At 52.5% G+C, this 14389-nt stretch overlaps 1 pseudogene; it reads left to right on the forward strand.

The window, feature by feature from the left end:
- The first annotated feature begins 4874 nt into the window (after window positions 1-4874).
- On the forward strand, window positions 4875-6826 carry LOC149431211 (UDP-GlcNAc:betaGal beta-1,3-N-acetylglucosaminyltransferase 7 pseudogene; annotated as a pseudogene).
- The last annotated feature ends 7563 nt before the right edge of the window (window positions 6827-14389 follow it).

Consider the following 14389-nt stretch of genomic DNA (forward strand, 5'->3'; position numbering starts at 1 on the left):
GGTTTTGGTGTTTTGTACATTTTGTTTCTTTATTTACTATAATATATAAATGTAACAAATATTTCTTCTATTGCAGTGAATATGACGCGTTTGTATTTCATGTTATATTCATCCAGAAGGGGGCGCTGTCAGTCGTCTGTTTATAAAGCGAAGATTATATACAAATCCCGCAGAATGCGGCTTCACACTGAATGCGACTTTGAATTGGCGCTGCTTCAAGCGAAGTGATTTCAGAGCTGCAGAAGTCAATGAAAGTCGCAATGAAATCGGAAAAAACTCGCACTGGAACTATTTTTGAACTCGTGTGTCTTCAAATCGCACAGATTAAGAGCGTGCCACAGAAACACATCCGATGCGACTTCAGCTGAGATTTGTAAGTCACGGCGGTGGGAATAACAGCTTCGAGCCCAGAAACACCAAATCCACTTTGAAATTGTGCAACTGCACTAGAAATCACGTGATTTCAGAGTCGGATGTCAGTGCAACTCGGAGGACATCACTGCGACTTCAGGTGCGACTCGGAGGACATCACTGCGACTTCAGGTGCGACTCGGAGGACATCACTGCGACTTCAGGTGCGACTCGGAGGACATCAATGCGACTTCAGGTGCGACTCGGAGGACATCACTGCGACTTCAGGTGCGACTCGGAGGACATCACTGCGACTTCAGGTGCGACTCGGAGGACATCACTGCGACTTCAGGTGCGACTCGGAGGACATCAATGCGACTTCAGGTGCGACTCGGAGGACATCACTGCGACTTCAGGTGCGACTCGGAGGACATCACTGCGACTTCAGGTGCGACTCGGAGGACATCACTGCGACTTCAGGTGCGACTCGGAGGTCATCACTGCGACTTCAGGTGCGACTCGGAGGACATCAGTGCGACTTCAGGTGCGACTCGGAGGACATCAGTGCAACTTCAGGTGCGACTCGGAGGACATCAGTGCGACTTCAGGTGCGACTCGGAGGACATCAGTGCAACTTCAGGTGCGACTCGGAGGACATCACTGCGACTTCAGGTGCGACTCGGAGGACATCACTGCGACTTCACGCATACATATCTGTCCCACATTATTATTATTATTACATGGAGTTTATATAGCGCCAAAGGGTTTGCTCAGCGCTGTACAATAGGGGGGACAATACATGGCACAGTACAACAAAGACAGACAGCGTACGAGGGGTAAGAGGGCCCTACTCTTTCGAGCTTACAATCTAGGAGGGAGGGGGTAGTGGAACAATAGGAAGTGGCTGAGGGGGATGAAGTGGCTGAGGGGGATGGAGTGGCTGAGGGGGATGAAGTGGCTGAGGGGGATGAAGTGGTGGGAGGAATGAGGGAGGATGGTCGTTAGGTGAGGGTGGGGTAGGCTTCCCTGAAAAGATGGGTTTTGAGGGAGCGCCTGAATGTGAGGAGGGAAGGTGACAGTCGGATGGATTGGGGTAGTGAGTTCCAGAGGATGGGGAAGGACCTGGAGAAGTCCTGCAGTCGTGCATGGGAGGAGGAGACCAGGGAGCAGGATAGAAGGAGGTCCTGTGAGGAGCGAAGGGTACGGGTAGGGTGGTACTTGGGGATCAGGTTGGTGAGGTAGTCAGGGGCAGTGTTATGAACGGCTTTGTAGGTCAGGATTAGAAGTTTAAATTTGATGCATTGGACAATCGGGAGCCAGTGGAGGGAGAGGCAGAGGGGGTGGAGCCAGTGGAGGGAGAGGCAGAGGGGGTGGAGCCAGTGGAGGGAGAGGCAGAGGGGGGTGGAGCCAGTGGAGGGAGAGGCAGAGGGGGGTGGAGCCAGTGGAGGGAGAGGCAGAGGGGGGTGGAGCCAGTGGAGGGAGAGGCAGAGGGGGTGGAGCCAGTGGAGGGAGAGGCAGAGGGGGGTGGCAGAGGTGGAGCGGGTGGTGAGGTGGATGAGTCTGGCAGCTGAGTTAAGGATGGTCTGGAGCAGGGAGAGCCTGCACTGGGGTAGGCCGGTGAGGAGGGAGTTGCAGTAGTCCAGACGTGAGATGATGAGGGAGTGTACAAGTAGTTTGGTGGTGTCTGGGGTAAGGAACGTACGTATCTTGGCGATATTGCGGAGGTGGAGCCTGCATGTGTTTGTAAGTGATTGGACATGAGGGAGGAAGGAAAGGTTCGAGTCAAGAATGACGCCAAGGACTTTGGCTTGCGGGGCGGGAATGATAGTGGTGTTGGTGGTGGTGATGGATAGGCTAGGGGGGGGGGGCGCGGGCTGGGGGGAAGACGAGGAGTTCGGTTTTGGAGAGGTTGAGCTTGAGGAAATGGAGCGACATCCAGTCAGAGATGTCGTTTAGGAGGTGAGTGATGCGGGCGGAGATAGTGGGGGTGAGTGAGGGGTGGAGAGGTAAATTTGGGTGTCATCAGCGTAGAGGTGATAATTGGGAGTTTATGAGTTTGCCAAGGGAGGAGGTGTAGATGGAGAAGAGAAGGGGTCCAAGGACAGAGCCCTGGGGGACCCCAACAGAGAGGGGGAGAGAGGGGGAGGGAAGGGGAGGTGGTACCATTGTAGGTGACGCTGAAGGAGCGTTGTGACAGGTAGGATGAGAACCAGGAGAGGGCGGTATCTCTGATGCCAAGGGAGTGTAGTTTATTAAGGAGGAGGGGGTGGTGGACTGTGTGGAAGGCCGCAGAGAGGTCCAGGAGAAGGAGGACAGAGTAGTCGCCTTTGGCGGTTAGCAGGTCATTAGTGATTTGAGGAGGGCGGTTTCGGTGGAGTGTAGGGGACGGAAGCCGGACTGTAATGGGTCAAGGAGGTTATTGTCAATAAGGTGGGCGTTTAGGGGATCGTAGACTATGTGCTCAAGGAGCTTGGAGGTGAGTGGCAGCAGGGAGATGGGTCTGAGGTTGGTGGGGTCCACGGGATCCAGGGAGGGCTTTTTGAGAATGGGGGTGATATGTGCGTGCTTTAGGGGGAGGGGAATGCGCCAGTAGAGAGGGAGAGATTGAAGATGTGGGTGAGGGAGCGGATGAGGGAAGAGGGGGGTGACTGGAGGAGTTGAGAGGGGATAGGGTCCAGGGGGCAGGTAGTGAGGCGGGTTTCTGAGAGGACCTTAACGACTTCCCACATGACGAGGGTGGCAGAATATTTGCACTGGTGGAGGAGATGCCCGCATGACGAGGGTGGCAGAATGCACCGGTGGAGGAGATGCCCGCATGACGAGGGTGGCAGAATGTCTGCACCGGTGGAGGAGATGCCCGCATGACGAGGGTGGCAGAATGCACCAGTGGAGGAGATGCCCACATGACGAGGGTGGCAGAATGCACCGGTGGAGGAGATGCCCGCATGACGAGGGTGGCAGAATGCATCGGTGGAGGAGATGCCCGCATGACGAGGGTGGCAGAATGCACCAGTGGAGGAGATGCCCACATGACGAGGGTGGCAGAATGCACCGGTGGAGGAGATGCCCGCATGACGAGGGTGGCAGAATGCATCGGTGGAGGAGATGCCCGCATGACGAGGGTGGCAGAATATTTGCACCTCGTGGAGGAGATGCCCGCATGACGAGGGTGGCAGAATATTTGCACCGGTGGAAGAGATGCCCACATGACGAGGGTGGCAGAATATTTGCACCTGGGGAGGAGATGCCCGCATGACGAGGGTGGCAGAATATTTGCACCTTGTGGAGGAGATGCCCACATGACAAGGGTGGCAGAATATTTGCACCGGTGGAAGAGATTGCCCAAATGACGAGGGTGGCAGAATATTTGCACCTGGGGAGGAGATGCCCGCATGACGAGGGTGGCAGAATATTTGCACCAGTGGAGGAGATGCCCACATGACGAGGGTGGCAGAATATTTGCATCAGTGGAGGAGATGCCCACATGACGAGGGTGGCAGAATATTTGCACCAGTGGAGGAGATGCCCACATGACGAGGGTGGCAGAATGCACCAGTGGAGGAGATGCCCGCATGACGAGGGTGGCTGAATGCACCAGTGGAGGAGATGCCCGCATGACGAGGGTGGCAGAATATTTGCACCAGTGGAGGAGATGCCCACATGACGAGGGTGGCAGAATGCACCAGTGGAGGAGATGCCCGCATGACGAGGGTGGCTGAATGCACCAGTGGAGGAGATGCCCGCATGACGAGGGTGGCAGAATATTTGCACCAGTGGAGGAGATGCCCGCATGACGAGGGTGGCAGAATATTTGCACCAGTGGAGGAGATGCCCGCATGACGAGGGTGGCAGAATATTTGCACCAGTGGAGGAGATGCCCGCATGACGAGGGTGGCAGAATATTTGCACCAGTGGAGGAGATGCCCGCATGACGAGGGTGGCAGAATATTTGCATTAGTGGAGGAGATGCCCACATGACGAGGGTGGCAGAATATTTGTACCAGTGGAGGAGATGCCCGCATGACGAGGGTGGCAGAATATTTGCACCAGTGGAGGAGATGCCCGCATGACGAGGGTGGCAGAACGTCTGCACCGGTGGAGGAGATGCCCACATGACGAGGGTGGCAGAATATTTGCACCGGTGGAGGAGATGCCCGCATGACGAGGGTGGCAGAATATTTGCACCGGTGGAGGAGATGCCCACATGACGAGGGTGGCAGAATATTTGGTGGAGGAGATGTCCGCATGACGAGGGTGGCAGAATGCACCGGTGGAGGAGATGCCCACATGACGAGGGTGGCAGAATATTTGGTGGGGGAGATGCCCACATGACGAGGGTGGCAGAATATTTGCACCGGTGGAAGAGATGCCCACATGACGAGGGTGGCAGAATATTTGGTGGAGGAGATGTAGAGGTTTGGCAAGACTCTGACACATAGACGCCCAGCTGGAGAGGAAACGAAGCTGAACTGGAACAGGGACACGCCTTTCGCTCTGCATCACCAAAACCTCAGATATTTCTCCTCTCAGTTCCTAATGACACTCCGGCACCGAGACAACCGGCTGAGTACCAGGCTGAGCCCCCGGGGCCCTGAAGGGGTTAAGCTCTTAAGCCAACCAAGTGTGGCTCCCGGTAACTTGATCTCTGTAGACCCATCTGGCTGCACAAACCAAAACCTCACAGCAGCAGCAGCAGACGCATCTGGCAAGTCCCGCCGCCACCCAGCCCTGGAGCACAGGGACCTATCTTGGTATGTAGGTGGACTCGGTGGAGGAACCGGCGGACCTGACAGAAAAGGTTCTTCTGTGCAGCATGATCCCTCCTGATGCTCCATCCAACAGGACAAGACTGAAGGACGTCCGGAGAGTCGCCTTGCGAAGGTCGCCATGCACGAGGAGAAGACGCAGAAGAGTTCTTGAGCAGTGAGCAGCAAGTATGTCCAAGCCTCTTAGAGGATCTTCTCGCTCCACGTGGTCCTGCAGGAGGTTCTCCTACATGTAGACCTCTCTTACCTCCTTCTTTTTTTTTTTCATGCATTTTCTGGAGACTTGGTTTTTGCAGACATGCTACACGGACCTCTACCACCAATCCCGAAGCTGTAGGAGACAACGGGACAGGAGGGACCTGCCAGCCAGCGAGGTCTGTCCCCTCGCCAGCTCCGGGATGGAGTATTTGTTCAAAAGAAGGAGAATCCTGAAAACTTGCATCACTTTGTCTTTGCTGTTTGCCACCCTGGTGACCATTCATAAACTGAAACTGGTGGAGGAAGGGGCCAAGGGCAGCCTGGCATTCCACACCAGAATCATGCACGAGTGGCTGCAGCCAGACAACGGCTCCTCTAAGAGGAACAGAGATGGGGTGGCTAGTTCTAGAATTCCTGAACCCTTGGACTTGCCACCACCAAGGTGGGACATTAATGAAAGCAAATGCCCTGAAATACAGCTTTAAGGAGGCAACCGTGGTTCAAGCACGTGGACCCAAGATTCCACCAGTTCATCCTCCGTAGGCATTGCAGATACTTCCCGTTGCTGCTCAACCACCCTGAAAAGTGCCAAGGAGACATCCATCTACTCATAGTGGTCAAGTCCATCATTGAGCAACATGACCGACGGGAAGCCGTGAGAAGGACCTGGGGGAAGGAGAAGGAGGTAGACGGCAAGAAAATTAAGACTCTTTTCCTCTTAGGGACCACATCTACTGGGAAAGACCACTGGAACCTCCAGAGACTTATCGAGCAGGAGGACCAAATTTACGGAGACATCCTTCAGTGGGATTTCATGGACACCTTCTTCAACTTGACTCTCAAGGAAGTGAACTTCCTCAAGTGGTTCCACATCTACTGCCCCAACGTGGAATTTATTTTCAAAGGCGATGACGATATTTTTGTGAACACCAAAAACGTTTTGGATTTCTTGGCCTTCAAGAAGGACGACCCTTTGTTGCCCAGCTTGTTCGTAGGAGATATTATTTCCCGAGCCGTTCCCATTAGGAACAAACAAAGCAAATACTTCATCCCCAAAGAGCTCTACGACAAACCGTACCCGGTGTATGCCGGAGGCGGGGGCTTCCTGATGGCTTCTCCTCTAGCCAGTAGACTCTTTGTGGCCTCCGAGGGCATACAGTTGTTCCCCATCGACGACGTGTTCCTGGGACTGTGCCTGAAGTCGGTGGGAGTGGAGCCCAAGTTACATCCGGGGTTCAGGACATTTGGAATTAGTAAGAAAAAATCGAGCGCCATGAATAAGGACCCTTGTTTCTACAAGAGCTTGTTGGTGGTCCACAAGCTGAGCGCGCAGGATCTTCTCAACATGTGGGAGGTTGTCCACCATGAAAAAATCAACTGTGGTAAAAAGGTTCACTTTTAAGTAATAATCCAAAAATAAGGTGCAGGTAAAAATCTGAAGAGACTTTTTGTATTTTCTATATTATATTAACGTTCTTCTAAATTAAGATTAAAACATATTATTTGTTTTACTTTGTTGTGTCCTCCCGGGTGAATCTGGATTTTGTTTTTGTCTTTTGTTTATCATCATTATTATAATTTTTATTATTATTATAATTAGTATTATTATCATTTTATTATTATTATTTTATTATTATTTTTAATATTGTTATAATTATCATTTTTAATATTATAATGATTATTTTTAATATTGTTATAATTATTATTTTATTATTATAATTATTTTATTATCATTTTTAATATTATTATTTTTAATATTATAATTATTATAATTTTTATTATTTTTACTATTATTATTATTATCATTTTTAATATTATAATAATGATTATTTTTAATATTGTTATATTTTATTATTATCATTTTTAATATTATAATAATAATTATAACCGTATTAAAAATAATCATTATAATATTAAAAATGATAATAATAATAGTAAAAATAATAAAAATTATAATAATTATAATATTAAAAATAATAATAATATTAAAAATGATAATAAAATAATTATAACAATATTAAAAATAATTATAACAATATTAAAAATGATAATTATAATATTAAAAATAATAATGAATACTATAACAATATTAAAAATAATAATTATTTTTTATTATTATTTTATATTATAATTATTATTATCCTTATTATTAATATTTGAGATCCATATAATATAAAAATAATTTTTTTTAAATCCTAAATAGGAATGAGTCATTTTAGGGCATTTAAAGGGCAAATCCACTTTTCTGACACAGGTAAAATAGATGTAAACCCCGAACTGAATATTATAAATAATTGCCCCCCCCCCCCCCCCCCATCCGTTTTAATAAATTGCTGTTAGTTTTTTTTTATTTGTCTTGCTGCATCTCAATGCTGCTGATCTCCTGCGGCCTCTTTGCAGCCACTTCCCATCCCCCTGACTCCAGTGATGGTCGCTCGGCATTTCTCAAGGTCGGCTTCCTGACAACAGTGAGCCGTGTCTGCTTAAAGGGCAACTCCACCTCCGAGGGGAAAAAACAAAATATAATATCATCTGTACAATGGCTGCACAAGGCTCACTGTGATTGGATGTCATTACAAGTCTCCCTTCTTGCCCTCATTTTCTGTCAAATTCAATATGGCCGCCTGGAGGCATTTTGCACACAGATGGTATACAGCCCCCCCTTCCCCGATATGTAATTTTCTGCTGTGTGATTGGCTTACTGATTTTACCAGAATTCTGCACTAACATACCAGTCAGATTTTGAGCATCGCCTGCAACAGAAAGTGTCATTTGGGGTGAGATTCTCCCAAAGGGAATCACATCTAAAGGGATGCAGACCCCGCCGCTTTCCTCATTAGAGCCCTGCAGGGGCAGCAGCTGATTGGTCATTATAAAGCGGGAGGAGTCTGCGACAACGAACAATGATCGCCCAGAGGGGGCGGGGCGTCGTCTCAACAAATCAGAGTTACTCTTTAACGTGCGTTGAAATGGCTACTTTGGAAGCCAATGTGACAGAGTGACAACTAGGAGCAGAAATGGGGGAGGGGGACCGAGCGTTGTCACCCCATAACAGGAAATGCCTGAACAAGGACCCTTGTGGCAGAATATTCATTAAAGTCGCAGATTCTATTATTTATGGGAATTAAATGAACAGATTATTATATATTCGATGTCAGCGAATGAGAAATGTTAGTGACTTCAGTACTGCAAGACGGGGAAATAATACGTGATTGGATGTAGTCTGGTGACCTCATCCCTGCGCAGGCTCCTGCAGTACCCATTGTGCCCAGCTGGAAATCTGTACATCTCGCAGACCTAAATATCGGAGCCCCCAGAGCATTGTCCCAGATCTGTACCTCATGGGCGGGGCTTGCAGGTAACCCTCCTGGCTGTCTGTATGGGAACACCAATGAGCACAGAGGACAGTTCCAGATACAATATGAGCCGAACACCAATCAGGAAGAAGGATTCCTTATATTATTGTATTTATTATTACTTTAACCCCTCGCCTTCCGGGCACCTATACCCCTCCCTGCCCCCCTGGGCACTCCCACCCCCTCCCTGGCACTCCCACCCCCTCCCCTGCCTACCGGGCACTCCCACCCCCTCCTTGCGTACCAGGCACTTCTACCCCCTCCCTGCCTACAGGGCACCTATACCCCCTTCCTGCCCCCCGGGCGCTTCTACCCCCTTCCTGCCCACCGGGCACTCCTACCCCCTTCCTGCCCACCGGGCACTTCTACCCCCTTCCTGCCCACCGGGCACTTCTACCCCCTTCCTGCCCACCGGACACTTCTACCCCCTCCCTGCCTACAGGACACTTCTACCCCCTTCCTGCCTACCGGGCACTTCTACCCCCTCCCTGCCCACCGGGCACTTCTACCCCCTTCCTGCCCACCGGACACTTCTACCCCCTCCCTGCTCACAGGACACTTCTACCCCCTCCCTGCCCACCGGACACCTCTACCCCCTTCCTGCACACCGGCACTCCCACCCCCTTCCTGCCTACCGGGCACTCCTACCCCCTTCCTGCCTACAGGGCACTCCTACCCCCTTCCTGCCCACCGGACACTTCTACCCCCTTCCTGCCTACAGGGCACTTCTACCCCCTTCCTGCCTACAGGGCACTTCTACCCCCTCCCTGCCTACCGGACACTTCTACCCCCTCCCTGCCTACAGGACACTTCTACCCCCTTCCTGCCTACCGGGCACTTCTACCCCCTCCCTGCCCACCGGGCACTTCTACCCCCTTCCTGCCCACCGGACACTTCTACCCCCTCCCTGCCCACAGGGCACTTCTACCCCCTCCCTGCCCACCGGACACTTCTACCCCCTCCCTGCCCACCGGACACTTCTACCCCCTTCCTGCCTACAGGGCACTTCTACCCCCTTCCCGCCTACCGGGCACTTCTACCCCTTTCCCGCCTACAGGGCACTTCTACCCCCTTCCCGCCTACCGGACACTTCTACCCCCTTCCCGCCTACCGGACACTTCTACCCCCTCCCTGCCTACCGGACACTTCTACCCCCTCCCTGCCTACCGGGCACTTCTACCCCCTTCCTGCCTACCGGGCACTTCTACCCCCTTCCTGCCTACCGGGCACTTCTACCCCCCCCCTGCCTACCGGGCACTTCTACCCCCTTCCTGCCTACCGGACACTTCTACCCCCTTCCTGCCTACCGGGCACTTCTACCCCCTTCCTGCCTACCGGACACTTCTACTCCCTGCCTACCGGGCACTTCTACCCCCTTCCTGCCTACAGGACACTTCTACCCCCTCCCTGCCTACAGGACACTTCTACCCCCTCCCTGCCTACCGGGCACTTCTACCCCCTTCCTGCCTACCGGGCACTTCTACCCCCTTCCTGCCTACAGGACACGTCTACCCCCTTCCTGCCTACAGGACACTTCTACCCCCTCCCTGCCTACAGGACACTTCTACCCCCTTCCTGCCTACAGGACACTTCTACCCCCTCCCTGCCTACAGGACACTTCTACCCCCTCCCTGCCTACAGGACACTTCTACCCCCTCCCTGCCTACCGGGCACTTCTACCCCCTCCCTGCCTACCGGGCACTTCTACCCCCTTCCTGCCTACAGGACACGTCTACCCCCTTCCTGCCTACAGGACACGTCTACCCCCTTCCTGCCTACAGGGCACTTCTACCCCCTCCCTGCCTACAGGACACTTCTACCCCCTCCCTGCCTACAGGGCACTTCTACCCCCTTCCTGCCTACAGGGCACTTCTACCCCCTTCCTGCCTACAGGGCACTTCTACCCCCTTCCTGCCTACCCGGCACTTCTACCCCCTTCCTGCCTACAGGACACTTCTACCCCCTTCCTGCCTACAGGACACTTCTACCCCCTTCCTGCCTACAGGGCACTTCTACCCCCTTCCTGCCTACAGGGCACTTCTACCCCCTTCCTGCCTACAGGGCACTTCTACCCCCTCCCTGCCTACAGGGCACTTCTATCCGGCCGGTTCACACTCCATGCGTTTCAGTTGCTTTTTTCCTGCATCCAAATTGCACAGAAAGTCGGTGATACGGCGGTCATCATTCACATCAGCGCTCGCAGTTCCGGACGCAGAAAAAAAAAAAGTAGAACAGGCGGCATATTTCCTGCACAGAACTGTACTGGAACGCGGTAAAATGCACCAAAAACGCACATTTCCTATTTAAATTGAAGAAAAGGGAAAAACATGAACTGGAACTAAAAAACGCATCGGAACGCGTCAAAAACGCACAGAAAGTCGTTGATATGGTTGTCGGTGTCATCGTTCACATCAATGCTTGCAGTTCCGGCTGCATTTTTCCTGCACAGAACTGTACTGGAATGTAGCAAAACGCACCAAAATGCACCGGAACGCACAAGAGGTGAAACAATGAACTGGAAAGCATAAAAAACACACCTAAACGCATCAAAAACATATCAAAAACACGCATGCGGAACTGCATCCCGAACACATCTGGGCTGCGTTTCTATGGTGTGAAGCGGGCTTAGGTCTGATTTTTTTTAACGCATTCCGGTGCGTTTTTTCAATCTAAATGGGGACATGTGCGTTTTTGGTGCATTTGGTGCGTTTTTATGCGTTTTACTGCATTCCAGCGCAGTTCTGTGCAGGTAAAAGCAGCCGGATCTTTTTTTTCTCTGCAACCAGAACGCGCCGGACTGCAAGCGCTGATGTGAACGATGACATCAACATATCACCTTTCTGTGCGTTTTGGGTGCAGAAAAAAAATCTACCAAAACGCATGGAGTGTGATTTTCCCCTGGCTGGCTTTCAGCTGCTGCAGAGAGAAGCACACAGGGGATCAACTCCAGTAATTTATCAGCCCCTTTCATTCCTGAATGAACACAATGGGGGGATTGGTACCGATCACTCACTGTGTTCATTCATAACTGAAGCGTAGTGAACTGTGGGTTTTTTTGGGATGGAAGGGCCCTGTCAGGTTGGCTGTAGGAGGCCCTGTGGTTTGGGGGGCCCTGTGGTTTGGGGGGCCCTGTCAGGTTGGATGTAAGGGGCCCTGTGGTTTCTAACAGCAGCCCTGCATGAAGTACTGTGTGCTGCAGATATCATCATGTTTGAGTCGGAGTTCCCCCAGATCTGAGAATGATTTGATTGGTTCCCCTGAAAGGCTGGAATAGACCTTCCCCTGTCCCAGAGATCTCTGCATACAGAACCTCAGAACGTCTATAAATACGGGGGGGGGGGGGAACATCAACATTGGGGGGGGGGGGCAACCAACATGGGGGGGGGACACCTAACGTCCCACTGTGAATGCACCTCTGGGTCAGGAGGACACGCCCAGTATTTCAGGGAACCCTGGAGGTCTCGGAGGGGATTCACTGACCACCATTGGGAATACTGCAAGACATTTTGCAAGTGCCATTGGAAGTACTAGCAGGGAGTCTGGAGGTCCTGGAAGAGGTCCTGGGAATGTAGAGGTCCTGGTGGTCCTGGGAACGTAGAGGTCCTGGTGGTCCTGAAAACATAGAGGTCCTGGTGGTCCTGAAAACGTAGAGGTCCTGGTGGTCCTGAAAACGTAGAGGTCCTGGTGGTCCTGGGAATGTAGAGGTCCTGGTGGTCCTGGGAATGTAGAGGTTCTGGTGGTCCTGGGAATGTAGAGGTCCTGGTGGTCCTGGCAATGTAGAGGTCCTGGAAGAGGTCCTGGGAATGTAGAGGTCATGGTGGTCCTGGGAATGTAGAGGTCCTGGAAGAGGTCCTGGTGGTCCTGGGAATGTAGAGGTCCTGGTGGTCCTGGAAATGTAGAGATCCTGGTGGTCCTGGAAGAGGTCCTGTTGGTCCTGGGTATGTAGAGGTCCTGGGAATGTAGAGGTTCTGGTGGTCCCGGGAATGTAGAGGTTCTGGTGGTCCTGGGAACGTAGAGGTCCTGGTGGTCCTGGGAATGTAGAGATCCTGGTGGTCCTGGAAGAGGTCCTGGTGGTCCTGGGAATGTAGAGGTCCTGGTGGTCCTGGAAGAGGTCCTGGTGGTCCTTGGAATGTAGAGGTCCTGGTGGTCCTGGAAGAGGTCCAGGTGGTCCTGGGAATGTAGAGGTCCTGGTGGTCATCGGAACGTAGAGGTCCTGGTGGTCATCGGAACGTAGAGGTCCTGGTGGTCATCGGAACGTAGAGGTCCTGGTGGTCCTGGGAACGTAGAGGTCCTGGTGGTCCTGGGAACGTAGAGGTCCTGGAGGTCCTGGAAGAGGTTCTGGTGGTCCTGGGAATGTAGAGGTCCTGGTGGCCCTGGGAATGTAGAGGTCCTGGGAATGTAGAGGTCCTGGTGGTCCTGGGAATGTAGAGGTCCTGGTGGTCCTGGGAATGTAGAGGTTCTGGTGGTCCTGGGAATGTAGAGATCCTGGTGGTCCTGGAAGAGGTCCTGGTGGTCCTGGGAATGTAGAGGTCCTGGTGGTCCTGGAAGAGGTCCTGGGAATGTAGAGGTCCTGGAAGAGGTCCTGGTGGTCCTGGGAACGTAGAGGTCCTGGTGGTCCTGGGAACGTAGAGGTCCTGGTGGTCCTGGGAACGTAGAGGTCCTGGTGGTCCTGGGAATGTGGAGGTCCTGGTGGTCCTGGGAACGTAGAGGTCCTGGGAATGTAGAGGTCCTGGTGGCCCTGGGAATGTAGAGGTCCTGGTGGTCCTGGAAGAGGTCCTGGTGGTCCTGGGAATGTAGAGGTCCTGGTGGTCCTGGAAATGTAGAGATCCTGGTGGTCCTGGAAGAGGTCCTGTTGGTCCTGGGTATGTAGAGGTCCTGGGAATGTAGAGGTTCTGGTGGTCCCGGGAATGTAGAGGTTCTGGTGGTCCTGGGAACGTAGAGGTCCTGGTGGTCCTGGGAATGTAGAGATCCTGGTGGTCCTGGAAGAGGTCCTGGTGGTCCTGGGAATGTAGAGGTCCTGGTGGTCCTGGAAGAGGTCCTGGTGGTCCTTGGAATGTAGAGGTCCTGGTGGTCCTGGAAGAGGTCCAGGTGGTCCTGGGAATGTAGAGGTCCTGGTGGTCATCGGAACGTAGAGGTCCTGGTGGTCATCGGAACGTAGAGGTCCTGGTGGTCCTGGGAACGTAGAGGTCCTGGTGGTCCTGGGAACGTAGAGGTCCTGGAGGTCCTGGAAGAGGTTCTGGTGGTCCTGGGAATGTAGAGGTCCTGGTGGCCCTGGGAATGTAGAGGTCCTGGGAATGTAGAGGTCCTGGTGGTCCTGGGAATGTAGAGGTCCTGGTGGTCCTGGGAATGTAGAGGTTCTGGTGGTCCTGGGAATGTAGAGATCCTGGTGGTCCTGGAAGAGGTCCTGGTGGTCCTGGGAATGTAGAGGTCCTGGTGGTCCTGGAAGAGGTCCTGGGAATGTAGAGGTCCTGGAAGAGGTCCTGGTGGTCCTGGGAACGTAGAGGTCCTGGTGGTCCTGGGAACGTAGAGGTCCTGGTGGTCCTGGGAACGTAGAGGTCCTGGTGGTCCTGGGAATGTGGAGGTCCTGGTGGTCCTGGGAACGTAGAGGTCCTGGGAATGTAGAGGTCCTGGTGGCCCTGGGAATGTAGAGGTCCTGGTGGTCCTGGAAGAGGTCCTGGTGGTCCTGGGAATGTAGAGGTCCTGGTGGTCCTGGGAATG

The sequence above is a fragment of the Staurois parvus genome, unplaced genomic scaffold (genome assembly GCF_062004578.1).
Source record: "Staurois parvus isolate SC_StPar_1 unplaced genomic scaffold, SC_StPar_1.0 ptg002348l, whole genome shotgun sequence".
In the NCBI taxonomy this organism is placed as follows: Eukaryota; Metazoa; Chordata; class Amphibia; order Anura; family Ranidae; genus Staurois; species Staurois parvus.